This window comes from Lissotriton helveticus, chromosome 1_1 (assembly GCF_964261635.1).
Source record: "Lissotriton helveticus chromosome 1_1, aLisHel1.1, whole genome shotgun sequence".
In the NCBI taxonomy this organism is placed as follows: Eukaryota; Metazoa; Chordata; class Amphibia; order Caudata; family Salamandridae; genus Lissotriton; species Lissotriton helveticus.
In genome coordinates, this window is record NC_136057.1 from 2,090,544,874 (window position 1) to 2,090,563,210 (window position 18,337).

At 44.4% G+C, this 18,337-nt stretch overlaps 1 pseudogene; it reads left to right on the forward strand.

The window, feature by feature from the left end:
- The first annotated feature begins 221 nt into the window (after positions 1–221).
- LOC144766604 (vitellogenin-A2-like) overlaps positions 222–18,337 on the forward strand; it is a 70,387-nt pseudogene continuing 52,271 nt past the window's right edge.

Genomic DNA, 18,337 nt, shown 5'->3' on the forward strand with positions numbered 1-18,337 from the left:
TTGTGTATCAACTACATTTAACAAAGCTTTGCAAAAACAAATGTAATCTCTATTCGTTTGTCCCTTCTTGTGCAAACTAATAATTATTTCAATTCTTTCTACATGCCGATTATTGGCTAAACCTTGACGTCATTGTGAATGAAAGCAAATATTTGCCTAGCTTGATAAAAAAAATTGACCCGTCTGCCAAGATAAACTGGTCCCCTTCATTCACCACCACCATGAGGGGAATCATTCTAGCCCTTCTGCTCACCCTTGTGGGTAAGATGGCCCTTCTGCTCCTTTCATTGTGAAGATTTGGGGCTGGTAAAAAATCTTTCTGATTCTTAATTTAACTTTTTGAAGTTTTCAGAGCATATTAGTACACTTAGATTTCTTTTAGAAAACGTATGGCAAAGGAGGTAGAGGAACAAGAAAGATATCCACATTCATATAATGTAAAGAGTTTTAAAATAGAGCTAATCTTTCATGAATTTGGGTCTAAGCGGTTTCTTACCTTCTGTTTAATATTCCTCCCCACAGGCAGTGAGCAGTACAACTATGGTATGTATGTTTTCTTTGGTTATAAGTGGTGTGTTCACCTGCTTCACCTCACTGCAGCTTTTTATATTGATTAATGCATGGTAAAGTGGCCACCTAAGCTCTCATCTCTGTGTCTTCTTCCAGAACCCGTCTTCAGTGAAAGTAAGACCTATGTGTTCCAGTACGAGGCCATTATCCTGAATGGATTACCGGAGGCTGGCCTGGCCAGATCTGGAATAAAACTGAACTGCAAGGTGGAGATCAGTGGATTCGCACAGGTCTATCTCCTCAGGGTAAGAACAAACACAGTGTGAAGCGCACAGTGATGACGTGGCACAGGGGTGCAGAGGGAGGAGGCTCTCCTACAATCACAGAATACGTGATAAAAGTAAAATTAATGTGTAGAGTCAATGTTAACAGTTGAATGATTTGTCAGTTAATAGCAATTGGATATGCTAAAATTAGTTGTAATCTTGTTTATTGAAACATTTAATTGTTCCAACAGTGTATCTTTACTAATGATAAAACGGCCTACTAGATCCACGGCCAAATACAAGTATACATATTAAAATAATAGTAATATATTGGTCACAAATGCAATAATAGAGATAACACTCTGAGATCTTTTTGTCAATGACCTAAATTTAAGTATGTGTTAAAGGGAACATACTATCAATCAATCAAGATCATTGGTAAGTAAGGTGTTTTGCAAAGAAAAGAGATGTTTCAGATTAAAATAGTCTATTTTTACAGCGGATATTCTATATACTAAATTCAAACTCCATTTTTGACTGCTATGATATGTTTTTGCAAAAAACACAGTTGATGGACAGAATGTAGAACAATGTCATACATTCACCCCAGTACAAGGATCTGGGCCTAAATCCATCGTCTTTTTTTTTTGCACGCCACACCACCCTGGGTTAGACACTGGCTATATGCAAATCAGCTCTGACCCTGTGCCTCATGGGAACAGTCCAGTCCGAACTACCAAGCCATGTCTTTCCCAGACCGGAATCAAGCATCCAAGGACCGGTTTCTGGCTATCAGCCTTCATCAGCCTGGATAGCTTGACTCCAGTGGTGTGGAGAGCCTGGGACTCACGTCTGAGCATACCCAGCCCACTCGGGGTGAAAATTGCAAAAAACACAGTTGATGGACAGAATGTAGAACAATGTCATATATTCACCCCGGTACAAGGATCTGGGCCTATATCCATCGTTTTTTTGCACTCCACACCACCCTGGGTTAGACACTGGCTATATGCAAATCAGCTCTGACCCTGTGCCTCATGGGAACATTCCAGTCCGAACTACCAAGCCATGTCTTTCCCAGACCGGAATCAAGCATCCAAGGACCGGTTTCTGGCTATCAGCCTTCATCAGCCTGGATAGCTTGACTCCAGTGGTGTGGAGAGCCTGGGACTCACGTCTGAGCATACACAGCCCACTCGGGGTGAAAATTGCAAAAAACACAGTTGATGGACAGAATGTAGAACAATGTCATACATTCACCCCAATACAAGGATCTGGGCCTAAATCCATCGTTTTTTTGCACTCCACACCACCCTGGGTTAGACACTGGCTATATGCAAATCAGCTCTGACCCTGTGCCTCATGGGAACAGTCCAGTCCGAACTACCAAGCCATGTCTTTCCCAGACCGGAATCAAGCATCCAAGGACCGGTTTCTGGCTATCAGCCTTCATCAGCCTGGATAGCTTGACTCCAGTGGTGTGGAGAGCCTGGGACTGACGTCTGAGCATACCCAGCCCACTCGGGGTGAAAATTGCAAAAAACACAGTTGATGGACAGAATGTAGAACAATGTCATACATTCACCCCAGTACAAGGATCTGGGCCTAAATCCATCGTTTTTTTGCACTCTACACCACCCTGGGTTAGACACTGGCTATATGCAAATCAGCTCTGACCCTGTGCCTCATGGGAACAGTCCAGTCCGAACTACCAAGCCATGTCTTTCCCAGACTGGAATCAAGCATCCAAGGACCGGTTTCTGGCTATCAGCCTTCATCAGCCTGGATAGCTTGACTCCAGTGGTGTGGAGAGCCTGGGACTCATGTCTGAGCATACCCAGCCCACTCGGGGTGAAAATTGCAAAAAACACAGTTGATGGACAGAATGTAGAACAATGTCATACATTCACCCCAGTACAAGGATCTGGGCCTAAATCCATCGTTTTTTGCACTCCACACCACCCTGGGTTAGACACTGGCTATATGCAAATCAGCTCTGACCCTGTGCCTCATGGGAACAGTCCAGTTCGAACTACCAAGCCATGTCTTTCCCAGACCGGAATCAAGCATCCAAGGACCGGTTTCTGGCTATCAGCCTTCATCAGCCTGGATAGCTTGACTCCAGTGGTGTGGAGAGCCTGGGACTCACGTCTGAGCATACCCAGCCCACTCGGGGTGAAAATTGAAAAAAACACAGTTGATAGACAGAATGTAGAACAATGTCATACATTCACCCCAGTACAAGGATCTGGGCCTAAATCCATCATTTTTTGCACTCCACACTACCCTGGGTTAGACACTGGCTATATGCAAATCAGCTCTGACCCTGTGCCTCATGGGAACAGTCCAGTCCGAACTACCAAGCCATGTCTTTCCCAGACCGGAATCAAGCATCCAAGGACCGGTTTCTGGCTATCAGCCTTCATCAGCCTGGATAGCTTGACTCCAGTGGTGTGGAGAGCCTGGGACTCACGTCTGAGCATACCCAGCCCACTCGGGGTGAAAATTGCAAAAAACACAGTTGATGGACAGAATGTAGAACAATGTCATACATTCACCCCAGTACAAGGATCTGGGCCTAAATCAATCGTTTTTTTGCACTCCACACCACCCTGGGTTAGACACTGGCTATATGCAAATCAGCTCTGACCCTGTGCCTCATGGGAACAGTCCAGTCCGAACTACTTAATGTGTAGAGTCAATGTTAACAGTTCAATGATTTGTCAGTTAATAGCAATTGGATATGCTAAAATTAGTTGTAATCTTGTTTATTGAAACATTTAATCTTTCCAACAGTGTATCTTTACTAATGATAAAACGGCCTACTAGATAGAAGGCCAAATACAAGTATACATATTAACATAATAGTAATATATTGGTCACAATGCAATAATAGAGATAACACTCTGAGATCTTTTTGTCAATGACCTAAATTTAAGTATGTGTTAAAGGGAACATACTATCAATCAATCAAGATCATTGGTAAGTAAGGTGTTTTGCAAAGAAAAGAGATGTTTCAGATAAACATAGTCTATTTTTACAGCAGATATTCTATATACTAAATTCAAAATCCAGTTTTTGACTTCTATGATACGTTTTTCCTCTGCTATGTCACCGGTGATAGTGCTTGTTTTGCTGGTGTTCTTCCACCTCACCCAGGTCACCAGAGATATATCGAAGTAGCAGAATAGCACCTAATTCTCTTCTACCTCTTGAGCATTATTCAACTTGTGTTGGATTTCCACAAACCTGAGGAAGTTGGTGAACATGGGTCGTGCTCTGTTGCTCTCCAGGGAACAAAATTGCTCTCAGCCACTGGTCTCCAGAAACCCACAGCTGGCATGGGATTCTATGCAATGCTAATGTGACTATCACAGAACCACTGCTGGCACTATACCCACTCCAAAGCACAGCTTCAAGTGACGGTGGCTCAGGCAGAAATGGTTGTGGAACAGGGTTGCAGAACACCAGATAGTACATTTTTTGTAGCTGTGTTAAGGTAAGCAGGACAACCAGGGGAGGGTTATGGGAATACACAGCAGGGCACTAGTATTTAAGTTTTTTATATTTGGGAGCTGAAACGCTAGGTAATGCTGAGGGTGGAGTGGAAGGTTTACAGGATGACAGGTATTTTGTTTTCAATTGACATGGCTGTGGGGAAAGATAGCAGAATAGTTTAGGAATGAATGGCAGGGGATCTGATGTAGGTATTTATTATGTACATATAACATGGGGACAGAGGGGTGAGGCAGCTAAAGTCATGTTGTGCATACCTTTTCCATGACTCCTCACCCACTGGTCTATGATCTAAACAGGGGATGACATATTCGCAGCATGTATAACATAACATTGTAGCCAGGTAATTGACAATTGAGGGGACACATTGCACCTTTGTTTCTGAATGATATAGTAAACTACTCCGGTTTTGCTGTTTGATTTCCTTCAGTAGCCCTTGGATAAAACCATCATAGTTACTTATAGTCATCCAGCTTTAGTTCTATATTGTCTGATTTGTTGCCTTGAATGATTTTAAAACCTAACTCTGCATGCTGATGGACAGGATATTGGCCTTTTTACTTCTATAGAGCATTTGAATCGTAGCAAAGGCGTCTCAAGGACAGAAGTGTTGTAAAAAATTATAATTATAAAGTATTGCTAATGATTAGTTAGTTACATGATTTACACTTGTGATTTGTGTTTTTAAACTTACTGTTCAGGCTCTTTTAATTGGAGGCAACACCGTATGGGAAGAACTGTGTAAGTACCCTTATCTGTACTCGATCTTTGGGTCTCCCTGCCTCGGTCCGACACGGTGTTTACCGTTGCGTGGAGGGCGGGGGAGACAGAGACAGGTACTTCCGGGAGGGCAGCTGTCTAGTTGTGGGGAGGGCTCTGCTTAAAAACAGCTTGGCAGAGCGGCTGCGCTGTGGACAGGGGACAGTGGCAGTGTTCCAGGTCCCCTTGCGGTGCAGTCCGGAACAGTACAATTTTAACAGAGTTTTTAAACTTACTGCTCAGGCTCTTTTAATTGGAGGCAACACCGTATGGGAAGAACTGTGTAAGCACCCTTACCTGTACTCTATCTTTGGGTCTCCCTGCCTCGGTCCGACGCGGTGTTTACCGTTGCGCGGAGGGCGGGGGAGACAGATACAGGTACTTCCGGGAGGGCAGCGGTCTAGTTGTGGGGAGGGCTCTGTTTATAAACATCATGAGACCCTGCCGGTTTCGGCCTGAGACGCCATTACAGCCCAGGGAGGCTCTGCGCTCTCTGCCCAAACCTGGACAAGAAATGTAGGCATAGTATTAATGTTGAGGGGGAGACTTGGCAATGCAGTCACTGCTCTTTCGGGGCAGAAACACAAGCAGAGATTAGAGAAGGCGGTAATGCACTCAGGCTAGCGCTTATCAACTGCAGATCCTTAAGGAAGCATAAGGAAGCATAGATTTGAAATATGTGACCTACTCTTGGAAGATCAAATTGATGCCCCGTTTCTTATGGAAACATGGCTTTATGTTGACTCTGCGCCTGAAATCCTGGAGGCACTCCCTAATGGCTATGGGATCGTGAGAATTGACAGAGGAGCAGGACGGGGGGGGGGCATCGCAATTATCTACAAACATGGCATCCAATGCTCGCTGGTACCTGCTAACATAGTAGATGGGGAAGCAGGCCTGTTTACTATCAGTTTGGTTACAAACTACGTTGTGAAGGGGCTACTGATATACAGACCCCCTGGACCTCATCTGCGTTTTACCCCCAGCTTGATTGACTACCTCATACTACCAGCCATACGTTTTGAAAAACTATTGGTGCTGGGAGATATGAATTTGCATCTTGACGATGCACTTAGTTCTGGGGCGCAAGAGTTAAGCCAGGAACTTGAAGTATTACAAATAGTTTTAAAATCTGAACTCCCCACCTATAAACTAGGGCATTTGCTTGACCCTATTTTTCCCAACTGGGATGCACTGGGAACTGAGCCTCCACTTCCGGTGCTTTGGTTTGATCACTTTCTGATCTCATTTAGGATCAAGCTGCCCATTTTAAAAATTCAGGAGGGAGCCAAGCCCGGAATAAAAAGAAGAAAGTGGGCTGGTTTCTCGCAGGGCGAATTTGTCCTGGCATTCTTGAGGGAGGGTCCTCCATCCTGGCAGGATGTAAATGAGGTCTGCAAATCTCTCGAGAGACGTATTACTGTTGCTCTTGACTGTACCGCACCTTGGTCTTCTAAAATGTCCACGAATAGATGTTAAACCGCGCCTTGGTTTAGCGAAGAGTTACGTTGCGCTAAAACCACTTGTAAACAGTTGGAAAGGCAATGGAGGAAGGCTTTCTCTGTTCGCCTGAAAGCAGACTATAAACTCAGCCTCAAGAACTATCACTCACTCATTAGAAAGGCAAAGGCAGCCTATTTTAATGATAGAATACAAACAGCAGACAACTCTACTAAAGAGATGTTTAAGATCTTTACTGAGATTTCTTCCTTGGCATCTGCTGCAGCACCTTGCACCGGCTCTGAGGAGTCATGCAATCGTGTAGCAGAATATTTTGCGGATAAGGTGGAGAGGATTTAGTCTTCCTTCCCCAATTCGGCTCGTGATGGGAAAAGAGTGGAAATGGAAGGAGTGGATGTGGCTGAAATGCAGGGTCTTTCTGAATTTGATGTACCGCCTCAGGACATCCTTAAGAGAATTGCCATGGATATTAAATCAGGTTCAGCTAAGGACCCGGCTACCCCTAAGGTGTTGAGGAGTAGTATGGATGCACTAGAGCCTTTTATGAGACACCTTTTAGAACTATCTTTTATTTCAGGTGTGGTCCCACAAATGTGGAAGGAGGCTGTGGTGCTTTCCCTACAGAAAAAGACTCACATTTGTGTTGACCAGCTTGACAATCTGCGCCCCATCTCTCTACTCCCGTATTTTGCAAAGGTTGCGGAAAAGATTGTGAATTCTCTGCTTACTGCCCACATTTGCACCAATAACCTTCTTCACCATTCCCAGTCCGGCTTTCGGGCTTTGCATTCCATGGAATCGGCACTGCTGTACTCCACTAAGACCATCCGGAAGTATGTGGACGAAGGTCAGACTGAGGCCTTGATTCTCTTAAACTTAAGTGCCGCATTCGACACTGTCGCCCACCATACTTTGCTCCACGATCTGGAGAGAGGGGGTGTAGCTGGCAGAGAATTAAAATGGATGGAGTCTTTTTTATCCGAGCGCAGCTTTCGAGTTATGCAAGGAAACCATTACTCTTGAAACATCAAGCTGGCCAGGGGGGTGCCTCAGGGTTCTGTGTTGAGCCCTACACTGTTCAATCTGTATGTCGCCCCCCTGGCTAAAATCTCGGATAAATATGAAATTAGCGCCTTGTCCTATGCTGATGAAACCCAGCTAGTAATCTCCCTGACCCAAGCTCGGGCAGATGCTGCCTCCAACTTTGTAGACTGCCTCCAAGAACTGGCTTACTGTATGGCAAATAATTGCTTAAGGTTGAATGGCAGCAAGACCGAGTTGTTGGTGATTGGGAAGGCTCCTTCTGTTTGGTCCTGGGCATGGTGGCCCCAGTCTATGGGCTCGACTCCCATACCTTGTGAGCGGGCTAAGAATCTTGGGGTCTGGGTGGATAACAAACTGTCCTTCGACTACCACACCAGGCAGGTGCATGTTTTGGTATATTGAAGAGACTGCGAAAAACCCTTGATGCCCTTCCCACTGCATCTAGAAAGATCCTGGTCCACGCCATGGTAACATCTCGCCTGGACTATGGGAACCTATTATATTTGGGTACAACTGCAAGATGCCTGCAGCGCCTACAGTGCATTCAGAATGCAGCGGCCAAACTAGTTCTCAGGCTCTCTGAAAGGGCCTTAGCGACTGGTGCGCTGGCTTCTCTGCACTGGCTCCCCATTAGGGAGAGGGTTAAGTTCAAGGCCTTGTGCGTGAGTCATCGGATCTTACAAAGAAAGGGCCCCTCATATCTTCACAATCTTCTTATACCCTATGTACCGACCAGACTCTTAAGGTCTGGCGGGAAAGGCACTGTACATGTCCCCAAAGTTAAGAGAGCCAGGATGGGTGGGCGATCGTTTCGATACTTGGCTGCCGAATTGTGGAATTTGCTCCCGCAGACACTCCGTTTTGAGCATTCCGAAACGATCTTTCGGAAAGGTTTGAAGATCTACCTTTTCCCTGCGTCCTATTCTGTGTGATAGGCTCTTCTGTTCTTTACTGCCACTGCAGCACGGGGACACACTGGCTCAGTGTAACCAGGCGCTTTATAAATGTAACAATTTTTTTATTTTTTATTACAGTATTATACATAGGCGAGTGCATGGTGTTCATCAAACTTCAGCAGGTTGCACAAGGCACCTACATTTCTAATTATATTGTCTTCACAATACATAGTAATGCATTAGACATATCCTAAATATAACTATTCCATTTTCTAGATCACATCTCCTGAAATCAAAGAGTACAACGGTATTTGGCCCAAGGACCCATTCACTCGCTCCTCAAAGCTGACCCAGGCTCTCGCCGCTCAACTCAGCAGACCTGTAAAGTTTGAGTATAGCAATGGACGTGTTGGAAAACATGTACGCCACAGACGGTGTTTCTGAAACTATACTCAACATTTACAGAGGGATCGTGAACATGTTGCAGGTCACCATCAAGAAAACACAAAACGTCTATGACTTGCAAGAGGTTGGTTTCAAATAATTTGAAAACTATTGTAAACAAAACATTCCAATCCTTTAGAAACTGCGTATGAAAAATTCTTTCTTAAATATAGATTTAAATGGTTTGCCCAAAATAATGGAGCACTTTGCAACATTCATTAATAGTAATGTAAGGTTTTCCAAAGGTTGCCTGCCTCACAGATAAAAAATCCTACCATGAGCTTAGGGAAGTGGTATCTGAGAGGCACATCCCCTTTTGAAGTAGAGAGGGCCTTGTAAGATCTATTAGTTTCCAGCCGCGGGCCGTGGAGGGAGTTACGGTGGGGCAGGGAGGCGGGGAGGGGGAGGGGCAGGGTGGAACTACCTAAAACCTGGCATATGGATATTTGCAGGTAAGTACACAATTTAATTAATAAAACGAAATTCGTAGCGCGCACTGCATCGCAAAATGCGTTGCTGTGCGCGCTACGAAATTCGTTTTAATGATTAAATTGTGTACTTACCTGCAATTATCCATATGCCAGTTTTTAGGTCCCTCCACCCCGCCCCTTCCCCTCCCCACCTCCCTGCCCCACCGTAACTCCCTCCACGGCCCGCGGCTGTTAGTTTCACTAAATCCTGTATTCTTCCAAAATCACAGACAATAGCTTCGTACAACTTTACACGCGCCTAGACTTCTATTTGCTCACCTAGTGTGTTCCAGGTTTTGTACTCTTTGTTTGCTTTGATGGAACCGGTAGGATTAATGCACCCGAGAATATTAACTTCCAGCAGAAAACCAGCAGGAACTTGGCTTCCTGCAGACACAGAAAAAGGTGCAAAACTATTTTTGAGTTTTGTGCTTAATATTATTAGGTGTTTCTAATCTCCAATATGCATTACTCGGGTTGACCTGTATATACCTAGGGCCTCATTTATGAAAAGTGACGCATCGCTGTTTTCACGCAGCGATGCGTCCCTTTTCACTGCGCCCTCCTTGCAACACTATTGATGCGTCATATTTACAATATGACGCATCATTGCGCAAGGAGTTACAGATACGTCAGTATTTCTGACGTATCTGTATGGCGCAAAAGTGACGCATTGCTGGAGTGTGTCACAAAAGTGACGCAACTCCAGCAATGTATCCTTTCACATTTGGCAAGCCCCATGTGAAAGGGCCTGCATCAGTCTTACGCCTGCTGTGAGGCAGGCGTAAGAAATTGACGCATTTGTGTCCTAGAAGTGGCGCAGTGAAATCACATAGATTTCACTGCGTCACTTCTAGGACCCTTTCTTGCATCAATACGCCCCCTTGCATACATTATACCTGGCGCAGGTATAATGTGGTGCAAGGGTTTGCAAAGTGACGCATCTACCTAGATGTGTCACTTTGTAAATATGGCGCAACAAGGCGCATTTTTTACGCCACTTGTGCGTCACAAAAAGTGACGCAACAGCGGCGTAAAAGTGACGCATAGCCTCATAAATGAGGACCAGAGATTCCAGAGTTTGAGCAACAGTCATGATGGCTTTGCTAACCTTTTTCAATTAAAAATTAGAGAGATTTTTTTTTAAATTTTTCTTTTTTTATAATAGTCCTCATACATGCCACCAGAACAAATAAACTCTAGATGGGATCCCTCTGCGCCTTCCACACAAGCATATTCGATAACCACCCTGGAATCCTGTGCTGGGCAGACAGAGTTCACCCAGAGGTTAGGCTGTCTTCTGGTCCTACTCCCATTCACCAGACTTGACAAACCACAAGTTACTAAGGAGGACCGAACAACAATCCTCTGGCATAATCATAATACCAATCTTAGTTCCTCCTGATCATAATACTGTTTTTAAGACAATCTGCGAATGAGGGTGGAGCCTCTGATTTCCATACTCTGCAAATTTCCCTTCTGGCAATAACTATTACGTAGAATACACATTTTGAAGCAGGGGTACTCATACAGTAGTCTGGCAATGGAACAACAAAAATTAACCTTGGGCTTACTTCAATCCGCCTTAATAAAACCTTCTCCAAAAAGCCACATACCTCAGGGCAATATGAAGCAATCTTTGGGCATCCCGCAAACAAATGTGGATCATCTGCAGCTGGGTACTTACATCTGGGGCAACGATATGTCCTTGAGGTCACCTTAGATAGTTTACCCGGAGTCCAGTACACTCTATATACGGTGTAAAGATGGTTCCTCCTCAGAGTCGCTGGTTTGATCACTGTCTGGGACATAATAAAGGAGTCACACCAGATTTTCCATACCCCTTCTCTATTATCCGTAAAAACATTGCCTCAAAGGTTCTCCAACTCAGAGTCCAAACTAGCTCCTGCTCCGATGAGGGCCTTGTACCAGAAAGAGACCTGACGTTTCCATGGACACGCTCTGGAGACAGAATCGATGATCATACTGGCACCCTCGTTGCCCCAAGATTGTGTTGCCTACCAAACAGAGAGCTGGTAAAACTTAAATCTTGTTAAAGTCCCATTTGTCAGGTTGAAAAAAGACTCCCATCTCATAAGTTGTGAGTCTTTAAAGAGATCACCCCAGACAGTAATACCAGCTAGTTTAAGCGGCTGGCACAATTGGTCTCGGAGACCGTCAGGAGTGCCAGGGGAGTCCTAAATCAGAGCCTGTGAAGTATAATACGATATTCCCAAAACTCTCCTGATATATCCCCAGTTCTTAAGAGCAGCTAACAGGGTCTTAAGCCGGACTTTTATTTATAGAAATTGGGGTCACCAAATTTAAAAAGAAAAAATTCCTGCGGCATATCGTATAGCACTGCCCGAAATAAAAGGCCCTGCGAAGAAGAATCTTATTTATTGGCTAGTATTCTAAAATTCTTAAAATGGAAGGCATGACAGTAGGAAAATAAGTCAGGTAGGGGTAAACCCACTGGCTTCAACCCTCTCCTTAATTTTTTCCAAGTTACTCTGGGAGTTTTTGTAGCCCATATGAAGGAACCGGTTTTCCCTTGGAGAGTAGCAAGATCCTTAGAGTTAAAAGGTAGAGGAATTGTATTGAACAAAAAGGTTATTTTGGGAAAGATCGTCATTTTAACGAGATTGACTCTCCCATATATATTCAGTGGCAGATTCCCCCATCTTAGTAATAACTTGCAGACCTACTTGGATACCTTCTCCCAGCTGATCTTGGGTATGTCCATCAGTTTCTGAGCTAGGTGAATCCCCATTTATCTCATCTGCTCCCTTGCCCCCTGTATAGTGCCCGAGCTGTTCCACCCCATTATATCGTTTTTTTTCTCTGTTGACTTTATATCCAGAGATTTTGCCGATTTCCTCAGCCAGTTCAAACAGCCGAGGAATCGCATCAATATGATTGAAGGTGCACAAGAGAAGATCATCAGCATATAGGGCGGTCTTAACTTCCAAGTCTGCAATTCTGAAAGGTCAAATGATATGTAAATGTACATGCATTTATATAGCGCAAATCACCGACCCGGTATCTAAGCGCTTGCTTAGGGAACCCGTCATGGTATTCCCCTGTGAGATACCCCGGCAGGGTATCCACAAGGTGAAAGCCAGGCATCCCGCTGCGAGGGGCCGTAGTGGAGATTAAGCAAGCTATTGCCCAGAGTCGCAGAGTGTGACCCCGTGAGTTGAGTAGGCACCGGAGCGAGAATTGTCGAGTCTGTGGAATTTTTGAGCCCGAGGCGGGGAATCGAACCCTGGTCCACGGCCGATCTCCGCTTCCGGGTCTGCCGCCTCTAACCACTGAGCCACGCTTCTGCTCTGAGTGCACATGCAAGAGGTTCAATGTATACATTAAACAACACGGGCGACAGGGGACAACACTGCCTTGTGCCTCTAAGAATGCTAAACCAATCCGTTAGGGCACCGTTGACTAAAACATTTGCCCTAGGATTCAAATAAAGAGATTTAACAGCTTCAAAAAAAATTAGATGGAAAGCCAAACGTATTCATGGTCTCCCAAAGATACTCCCAGTTCACTTGATCGAACGGCTTAGCGGCATCAATTGTGACGATACCTAGTGGCATCCTTTTTTCCTCTGCAAAGTCTATTTCTCCAATAACTTGAAAAGTAAGCTCATTGAGCTGCCTCCCGGGTATAAACCCCCTCTGATCCGGATGTATGATGGTTTTAATAATTTTACCCATTCTGGTATGCAATATCCCAGAAAAAATGTTAAGGTCAGAATTTAGTAACGAGATTGGTCTATATGATTAAATTTTTTGAGGATCTTTATTCTGTTTATGAATCAAGGATACTGTCGCTTCCGACCAAGATGGGGGAATACATTCACCTTGTAAGAATATTTTATTGAAAAGTGCTTTTAATACCGACACTACCCTCTCTAAAAGACCAAGGTAAACTTCAATTGGTAAACCGTCGAGGCCAGCGGCTTTGCCCCGACTCATTTTCCTAATTTGTTCTCTAATTTCCCCCTCAGAGATACCGGTAGCCAGATATTCCCTATCAGACTCGGACAATTGAGGGAGATCCTTTAGGTCTAACCACGCCCTAACATCATCTGGTCTGTAAATGATATCCTCTTGATATAGACCCTGCATAAATGACCTGGCCTCCTCTCTGATTTTATCATCCTCTTGTAACAGGACACCTGACCCCCTTTGTACCAAACTCTTAATGTTGTTTCTTACCCTTTCTGTTCTTGATTTCCATGCCAGGACGGAGCCGCATTTTTCACCATAAGTGGAATTCTGTAATTTGCTGGCATCCCACCTATCCTTCATAATCTTATCAATTCTGCAATGAAAATCGGCGTGTAAACTCACCAGTTCCCTTTCCAACTGGGGGAGTAGTTCCCGAGAAGTCTGGGCTACTTGTTGCAACTCCGACTCTTTTTCCTTAATATTCTTAAGACCGTCTATTTCTGTTTTTTACTAGATTTTCTCTTGTGGGTCATAAGAGAACTCAGAAGCCCCCTCAAATATGCTTTAAGGGTCTCCCAGACTTAAAAAATCACCTATTCTGTCATTTAATTCCACCTTCACACCCTCATCCAGTAACAAAGTCCTATCTAAGGTACATCTTTTCTCAGTCATCCTAAACCTAAGATTGAGAAATAGCTCAACAGCAGAGTGATCGGATATAATTGCTGGGATATATCTAATGAATCTAACGTCTGAAAGAAAACACTGATCTACAAAAAAATAATCTATCCTTGAGTATTGTTCATATTTTTTACTGTAAAAAGAAAATTCTCTAACAGTATCATATTTTACTCTCCAGATATCTAGAAAATTGAACTCCTTCATAACGTTCTTAAGTGTAGACAGTGTTCTAGCTGGAACACAATATTTTACTTTTGAAGTCCGGTCAAGTTGCTTATCGAACACTAGATTAAAATCCCCGTCAAGTATGACTGGAGCAGACGTGTGTAATAAACTAGTCTCAAGGTTCAAAAGAGTACCAGAATTGTCCTCATTGGGCTCATAATAGGCAGCACAAGTAATTGGTGACTCGCATATAGACAAGGTTGCCACCAGCCATCTTCCAGACTGGTCTGTATCCCATTTCACCACCTTAATCCCCATGTTTGCTCTTACCACTATCGCTACCCCTCTTGTACAACCTCTTTGCTTGAAGCATAACACCTCCTGCACCCAACTTATTTTTACTAAAGGCTTGTTTACAGTCCGGGGCTTCCAAATGAGTTTCCTGCAACAAATAAATGTGGGCCTCACTGTTTATTAGGAACTCACAAACCCGAAAGAGCTTCCAGCTCCCCCCAGACCATTCACATTCCAGAAGAGGATTTCTATCTTAGATGACCTAGGGCCATATGTATGAAGCAAATTCGCATTCGCAAATGCCTAAATTCGGTGTTTGCGAATACAAATTTGCAAAATGGTATGTATAAAGGAAAATCTGGGGCAAAATAAGGAATCACAAAATTTGCGATTCCTTATGTTGCAATTGCATTTAAGGAATCGCAAATTTTGCGATTCCTTAATTACAATGTATGAAGCAAAAAAAGATGTTGTCCCTAAGGAATAGCAAATTACCACCAACTTCAAGTTGGTGGTAATTTGCAAATTCTTTGAAAAATGCACATTTTTGCATTTTTCAAAGTGCCATGTGACGTACATGCATGCCCTTAGGGCATGTATGTACACCACATCTGCACCCATGCTTATTTCAGGGGTGCAACAGGGTGTCCTTTGGACACCCCAGCACCCTTGAAATTATTCTCAATTTGCATTTTTCAAATTGTGAATCGCAAAATTGAGAATAACTTCCCATTCATTCCTAGGGGCCTCCTGGCCCATATAAATGAATGGGAAAGTATTCCTTAACTGCGATTCGCAATTTGCTAATCGCAATTAAGGAATACTTAGAATTCGCAAAAAGATTGCGAATTTGTACATACATACCAATTTGCGATTCTGAAATATCAATTTCTTAAAAATCGCTATTTCAGAATCGCAAATGGGTACCTTGATACATATGGCCCCTACTCATGGCCTATCCATAAAAGCAACCCATCTAGAGCTAAGTAAACCTTTCTTTACTTGTATGAGGACACATTTTCCATTTTCACCCTCCCCCTGCACCCGCCGAGGGGAACCCACCCCCGAGGAACCCACCTTCAAAACTTGGCTTTGGAACCGCCTTTTGGGAACCCTCCCTGGGGCGGCACAACATCTTGTTATAATACAAAAACCTTTCTATTTGTGTCAAATATTACCATTGGCCCATTTTTTTCCCTTTTCTTATTTTGTCCTCCTTTTCCTTTCCCTTTTCTTTTCCTTTTTCCGTTCCATCTTTCCCTCTTTTCCCTCTTTACCTTCCCCCCTTTTTTTATTTTCCTTCCCGCCCTTTCCCCCTTTTCTCTCTTTTTTTCTTCCACGTTTCTTTCCTTTTTCCTTTTTCCCATCATTTCATCCATTTCTCTCCTTTTATCCTATGCAAACACCAACTTTTCACCCCTAAGCCCCTACACAAACAAACAAAAAAAAAGGGGGGGATAACCTCCGTACGATCTCAGTGCAGTCTCAATACAATCTCCAGTGCAAAACCCAACACGACCATTAAGCTTCTAACTATCCTACCCTTTCATCTGAGACAAAAGGGTATCCACACTTCGGGTTGGCTGAAGTTATACATCTTGTTTTTCCACATTATTCTTAACAATGCGGAAAACTTCATTTGAACCTGCTCACTCAGACTTCTTAATTCAGGCATTCTGGAGCCTAACTCCCACTGCCTTTGCGCTGTTCTCCCTAAAATCAGCTCTTTTATACTATAAGTCTGAAAATTAACCAGAATTTTCCTGGGGGCTTTCCTATCAGGGTGCAACTTAAAAGGGTCCCTATGCACTCTCTGTATCTCAGCTTCTAGCTCGATGTCTGGTCAATCTTTTAGCACCCCCTCCCTCAGCAGCTTACATACAAACCCCTTAGTGTACTCCATCTCAGGCCACTCTGGTATCTTGAGAATCCTAAGGTTATTCCTTCGGGCTTGCATTTCTAACCTCTCCATATCCATCTATAAGGATCGGTTCTGGCCTTTTAAGGTGTCTATATATTTGGAGTTGCCTTGGACAGATTCTGATAATGATGAAACTTTAAGTTCGAGTGATCCAGTACGTGTGCATATATCATCTAGTTCTGATTCGAGGGCATCATGAATACCCTTCTGATTGGCTTCAGATATCTCGAATGTGGTCAGGAGATCCCCCCTTAATGCCTGCAAGAGAGAACCCAGTCCGTCACTATCAATATGTGTGCGCCTGATGCCTGTTCAGCAGTGCCCATATGAGGTTTTTTCCCTTGTACTATTTCCAATATTGTCGTGCATGGGGGACTGTTTCCAATATTGCCCTCGACAGCTTCTAATTCTTGTAAGGCTTGTGGGGCTGAAATGACCACAAAAGAAGAAGGGGCCATTGTAGTATCAATACTAGCAATGGCATTGCTAGGGCAACTAAAGGGATCCACATGAGAAGGCATCAGTAAGTACATGGTGCTGTCCACATTTGCCACTCTTGTACTCTTCTCTAAACCCTCCATTTTTTTCTCCAGAGGAGCACTACATTGCGAGAGCGAGACTGACTCCGTGGCCTGAACCGACCCCACTGCCTGCTCCATTATTTTAAAGTAGGTCTTAAGGGATGGGGTACTTTTCTGAGAGGGACGAATCACCTTGGGGCCTTTTTATTTTTTGGTATCCCCAATCCTTGCCGCTTTCTTTTTGCGTGGAGTTGTTGGGGTCACCCCTCCTAGCCCCTTCGTGAGGTCCAGAATGCCCTTGATTTTCAGCTCTTGTTGCGACCGTAGTTGGTATCTATTCTTGCTAGGGGGAGGTGGCCCTCTCTGAGGACCCTGCGTTCAGCGGCCCAACTTTACCTTTACCACCGCTCCCTCCATATCCAGACTGCTGACAAGGGCCCCCCACTTCTTCTGAAAGACTTTGTGTGGCTACCACCCCCCCTCCCTCGCTCCTCAAGGGAATAGTTGAATTGTAATAGGGGGAATCCGGATCCATACAATCACAATCCCACCCTACCTGTGACCACCTTACCCGATCAATACGGAATGAGGAGGAATGCTGAACAGATGAGGGGACCACCACTCGCTGCAAATAATCTCTACATTCCAGTCCCCAAAATCTGGTTTTGGCTGTCGCAGTCCGAGCTCGAATCCAGAGCCTGGTCCGGCGCACGCTGAGTCCGTCGAGCACCGTGGGTCCAGCTGCATGCTCCGCCTGATCCGCCTCCCGGCCCATCCGCAGGTTTTCCTAGGTCCTACAGTCCTGGAGTCCTCTGCAGCAGCTTCCAATCTCGGCCGCCCCAGCCACCGCCGGAAACCGGAGAAAAGAGAAAAAAGGAGACAACTCAGCCCCCGTGATCCGCCACGGCCAAAAAAAACAAGATCCCTGCTCTTACCAGGTAAACTTCCTAAGCTGTACTGCCATACAAGTGCTGCGCCGCCCATTGAGCTCCTGCGACTGGCGTCAGCCAGCCGCCATGTTCCTCCTCCCCCTACTAGCTAGATAGAGATTTTTTTGTATATAGCTCAAACCTGTTCCAAGGGCATCAGAGTACTTTTCATGAGAGCCAGACGTTACACATTCTTAAGATTAAGCACTTTGCCAAGAATCACATAATGTTGAGCTGACCCCGGGACTTGAAACTGTTCTTCAGTTCCAAAGTTTAACCTTCAGGCCATTGGTCACATCTTGCCAGTTGTTGTTTCATTTATACCTGGCATCCAATGGTAACAAGTGCAGACTTCAGAGAATGGGTGTGATGTAATCACAAATATTTGGAGCACTCACACGTCTGACAGAGACATGGTGTCCTCCTTATATCTCACTAGATGACTTATAGAGATCTCTCATAGAACATCCAGCTGGCAGTCAATCATAATAACACTCTTTGTGG